Source organism: Periplaneta americana, chromosome 13, assembly GCF_040183065.1.
Source record: "Periplaneta americana isolate PAMFEO1 chromosome 13, P.americana_PAMFEO1_priV1, whole genome shotgun sequence".
Lineage (NCBI taxonomy): Eukaryota > Metazoa > Arthropoda > Insecta > Blattodea > Blattidae > Periplaneta > Periplaneta americana.
In genome coordinates, this window is record NC_091129.1 from 115,634,075 (window position 1) to 115,640,074 (window position 6,000).

Below are 6,000 nucleotides of genomic sequence, written 5' to 3' on the forward strand. Positions count from 1 at the left end.
ATAATTTTGAAATTTACTTGAATTGATAATAGTACTTCGAAATTTAAATATATGTTTCAAAATACCAAATGAAACAGGTCCGCAATTGCTCAAGCTCTTCGCGATAAAGGATATACCACCTATGGAGAAATGCATGGTCTATCGGAAACAGGAAGCTGTCGGCAGGTTGATATATTAGCCTTTAACAACACAACAGGCTATATAATAAATCTTACTATCCGCTTCGAATTGAATACAACTCAACCGGAAGATGTCAACAATGAGAAGAATCAAATTTAAGGTATAACTGTTTCTTATTATTTAAATATGTATAAGGTACTATCTATTGAAATTATTGGATTATTATTGGGTGCTTGAGGCACGATTACAAAAAAGAATGATTAATTTCTGCAAAGAGTTCAATCTTGAATCCTCTTTGGCCAAGACTGTTTCTTTGACAGCTCTGAAATATTCAATGTATCTTCTGAGAAATCACATATATAAAATAAATTAATGACACAACAATAATAATATTATATTTCTTACGAAAATTTTACACATTTACTAGTACTTGTATATTTGCGGTACCTTCTCCTTCAGGGGACGTTTGTTTAAATAAATAAAGAAATAAATACATTTCATATCATTAAATTTCCCTTCGAAATTAGTATTATGAAGCAGAAATACTTCGGGACTTGCAGAGATCATGCACAATATCCTAAGAATTTTCTTACTCAAAATGGACTATTTTAATGACAAACTTCAACATTGACGTTCAGAGACTTCTGTTTCTCTCAATTTCATACAAATGTTATTTCTAACACATCTGGTCTTATCATCTCCTGTTGAAGTGACTCCTGTTCTGTGAATACCTTCGGCCTCTTTTGCCACAGGATGTTATATCCTTGGAAATATTCTTCCACTTCAATAAGCGTGCGATTGTGAGTCTCTGGTACGAAGAGAAACACGAAGAGAGCAAATAACAGGCAGAAGGAACCAAATAACCAGAACATTCCGTGAATTCCCATTGTCTTCCACATCAAGGGATAACTCTTTATCACGCCTCCCAAGATTACCTCGTTCACAGAAAATACAACTCCACTGGACAGACCTCGTATTTTGGACGGTAGCAACTCACCAACTAGGATAGATGGCATTGTAAATATACCGCTAGAGCTCATAAAACTATACACGAATATTAATGACAATAATAGCCAACTTTGAGCACGTTCAGACAGAATTTTACTTGTTGAGTTTATTGCAATCGCAGTTCCCAGTAATAATAAGCAGATGGCACTGACAATGGCAGTACTCAGGATGATCGTACGTCTTTTAACTCCAAGGGAAACCCAGGCCATTACAGTGATTCCAGCAAGGCGAAGGAACCCTCCAATGTTGGAGACAGAGTACTCGTCTAAAAGATCTTGACTACCTTCCCGGGCCCGGGAAACGATATCAACCGTGTAGAATACGAATATATGAGTACCAGTGAAAACTTGTGTCGTGATCAGTAAGAAGGCAATGACGAACGATTTGATTACGTGAGGTCGAAGAAACATTTTTAACAGCACATCACCATCCTTCTTGCAGCGATTTACCATGATTCCGAGCTCTCGCCTTGCCTGCAAAATAGAAATGTTAGTTAAAATGTAATCCAGAACGAAGAAAAAAAATAGTGTCTATTTGTAGACAGGAGATCTCGGGCGGTTTACGTGGTACATAGCAACGAAATATTTCCCGCAGTTCGTCATGCGCTTGTCATATGAGGGGTTAGTATCAAAATCTATCACATCCACTTTTCTATATTTTGAGAAAAATGAGAAAAACGTGCAGTTATTTTGACTATTACACTTTTACTACGTCATACTACTTTTATCAATAAAACGGTACGAAAAGACGTCTTTCAACCAATAATGGCTGCTTATCGCACAATTTTATCGCGTCCCTAGCATTTGTTTAATTTTATCGCGTTCCTAGCATTTGTTTATTTTTGTCACTACCCTAGCATTTGTTTCTTTGTTTGACAACATTTCAAACTGCACTGGTCTGGACGTCAAAAAACAGAAAATTACAAACCACTCCAGTCGATGCACAACACTTTCAAATATGACTCGCATTGGGATTCAAGAACAAGAATGAATAAATATCACTGGTCATATATGAATAGCACCATTCGGAAATCCTGAATAAGTTGAGGGATACACCATGTACATCAACGAGTTCACTTCTTTTACGCACACGTCCAATATAACATCAACTGAACCACCAACCACTAAAAAATTCAAATTTGAAAATTGTACTTTCAATAAATTCTTCCTTTTAAAATTAATCATGTTTATTTTTTATTTTATCATCCTTAATTAAAACTTTTCTTGTTTATTTCATCATCCCTAATTAAAACTTTTCTAACATTTATATTATTTAGGTTATGTTATAGCTTCTGCTATGTGATATTATGAATAGTCACGTATCAGAGATTGTTTAATATACTAAGATTTATTGAAAATCATCTGTCAAGTGACGTTCATTATTGGGAACCGGATAATTTAAGTAGTATGCAACTGTTTTAATGAAAATGAAACTGAATCAACAAAGCCTTCTTGACTAGTAACCTTCCACAGAATTCAATGAAGATTCCATAGTTGGCGCAACTGATAACAAGAAAACATCTAATAATAACACACTACTGCTATCTATCGTAATATTTCTAATGTTGAGATGGTACAATAACACATTTGAAGACAGTTATATTTTCGTAAGTCAATTAATATTTTATTGTATTGGTGTACTTCGTTATTTCTAATCTTTATACACTTTCTTCTAATTGTGTGATAGTCAATTAAATTCCACTCGAGTTTTGATTTTCTCTAGATAAATCAAAACCTCTAGTGAGGTTACTGTTGATAAAAGTTGTACGTTGCTCTTCTTTAGTAGATGATTGGCGCTCATGGGAATCTACTAAAGTAATAAGATCCAGAAAATCGTGCGCCACTCAATAATTATATTTTTGAGAGTTTATATTGGATATGGCTGATTTTGATACATATCACCCATAAGAATACTTGTTAAATAATTAATCATCTTTCTATTAACAAGAATAAGGCTTTTTTTCACGTTATGTTGAATTAAAAGTATAGGTTTTTACACAATGCTTTTATCATGAGCATGGTTGTGAATGCCAGTCCCAGGTCCGTAGTAGTCTTCCTCTACTTTTTATTCAATTCCTCCATAATTTTGGACTTACACTCGTTATAATGTTTATGTTCAGAATTTTTGGAAATAAAAACACAGGCTTCACAGAATTCCATCATCATGGGGGTTAATGAATTGCTCAGTTACTCCAGAATTTAGTACATCCACATAAAACTTCAAGCGGTCATCTTGTTGCCATTAATTTCCAAAATGTTTCTCCAACAGATCGTCTGTGTTCTTTTCTCGCATAATATTTATCACCATAGGCTGAAGTTGTAAGAGATTTTTTCCACGAAGAACTATGGTTTTCCCAATAACAGCGTTAGACATGTATATCGGTTCTCCGCATACAACAATTCGGTTGTCTATCTTTGTATTTTAGTTATTTTTACGGTGGATATTTGAAAATGAAGATTTTGAGAGGATTTCACATTTACAGCAGCTTCCTTCCAATTATAAACATTCAAATTTCTTCCTAGGTGCACACATTACCATATTTACAGATAATGTTGAGATAATATTGTAGGTTTAAAATCTCTTGTTCATTGCCTACTGCTCTTTCTATGAAACCAAACACCCTACCCACTGGTAAAAATGAATGACCAGTAACGGGAAAGTGACGTTCCATCTCAATGATATTCTTTGCTGACTTAGTTACTAACCAAGTTGTTACCACTGAAACCACAATCATGTTTTTATTTGGTCAGTGTAGCCATCTGAAAAGAGTCGTATTTTCCGTATGTTGGCTGAATCCCCTTTCTGCAAGCTGTAGTAAATAGCTGGAGCTATTTCACTGGATCCTCTAGACCTCTCATTTTCAGTCCAAGCATTACACCTAACATTGTTTATGCCAAGCTGTTTGTTAGGAAGAATCGTCACAACAGCAAAATTGTGTAGGTAAAGTTGCCACTATAGGTCTAGTATGCGGATTGATCCTCTACTTTAGGTAAAACCATGCTTTTTTTTTTACAGTCAAACACCAAAGTTACCTAGTCAACTGTGACCTTGTTTAGCAACTGATGTGGTGATTTGGCCTGTTTCTTATGAACTTTGAGCTGCAGGATAGAAGATTTCTTCTTTTCTTCATCTTTTTCAATTTTTGTTTGATTCTTCAGTCTTACACAAGTTGGACAGATGTCGGGGCTTAGTTTTCCCAAATCGGATATTGAAATTGGTATTGAAGATCTTGCTAAAATATAACTTTCACAGCGGAATCTGATTAAAATACATCCACTACTGCTTGTTCTTATTCAAATATGCCGGTAGATACTGACTGCCTTTTTGAAGATCCTCGATTATAATTGCTCTCCATCTCTTTAAAAAACTATTATTAAAAATATTTACCTGTCCTGTACGATGATAATACGAACAATTGATTCTACCCGTGATCTACGAACAGACAGAGATGCCTGAAACTTCTTGCGGCAAACAGGAACGCAGATTTTGTCTTCTCTGATAAATTAGTGTAAAGAAACCATCTTCTTTTCACTTGTGGTCCTGCGTCTAATAGAGTGATTTACGGATATAAGAGGACTATTCAGAAATTAACTTCCGAATGTCGATTGTGGATTGCTAGATTGTTGCAGGAAGATGTCGCTTGCGAAGTAGCCCCGAGTAAAGACGTAGCCTAATAATGCTCCCATGCATCGTCCACTCTTTCCCGTTCAATAATCTGTGAGAAACATCTGTTGATAATGGACGCAATTATTACTGATCCCTCGAGTTGTGAGGTCCGTTCGGTTATTCGATTTCTTCACGCAGAAGGAGTTAACGCTGATGAGATTCACAGTCGATTGTGTCGTGTTTATGGCAACATTATGAGTGATAGCGCTGTACGGGACTGGTGCACAAAATTTAAGAATAGACGTGAAGATGTGCACAACGAGGGAGGTCGAGGACAACATTCAATTGTGACTGATGAACTCGTTCAACAAATTGAACAAACTGTGCGTGAAAGACGTCGTTTCACAATCTCTGAAATCTGAAAATTTCCCACAAATTTCAAGGACAAGTCTCTATGAAATTGCTACGGCAAGGTTAGGTTTCCACAAATTTTGTGGATGATGGGTGCCGAAAAATCTCACTGACCAGCATATAGCTCAGAGAATGACTCGCCTTGATGATCCTTCAGCGTTACCACAATGATGGTGATCAATTTCTGGACAGTTCGTGATAAGAGATGAGACATGGGTGCAGTTCGTAAATGCTGAGATCAAAAAACAGTCGAAGCAGTGGATGCACACCCAATCGCCGAACAGGCCAAAAAAAAAAAGTCAAACAAACATTCTCCAACCGAAAGATGCTATGTTTTATTTAACGACGCTCGCAACTACAGAGGTTATATCAACGTCGCCGGATGTGCCGGAATTTTGTCCCGCAGGAGTTTTTATACATGCCAGTAAATCTACTGACATGAGCCTGTCGCATTTAAGCACACTTAAATGCCATCGACCTGGCCCGGGATCAAACCCGCAATCTTGGGCATAGAAAGCCAGCGCTATACCAACTCGCCAATCAGGTCGACTCGAACCGAAAGATGATGGCTACAGTTTTTGGGATAAAAAAGGAGTATTGTTGACGAGTTTATGTATGGTTTACAATTCATTTTGGAAATGGTCAGCTAAGCCCCTTATTAATTATATATACTTACTTATTGGCATTTAAGTAACCCGGAGGTTCATTGCCGCCCTCACATAAGCCAGCCATTGATCCCTATCCTGAGCAAGATTAATCCAGTCTCTACCATCATATCCCACCTCCCTCAAATCCATTTTAATGTTATCTTCCCATCTACGTCTCGGCCTCCCCAAAGGTCTTTTTCCCGCCGGC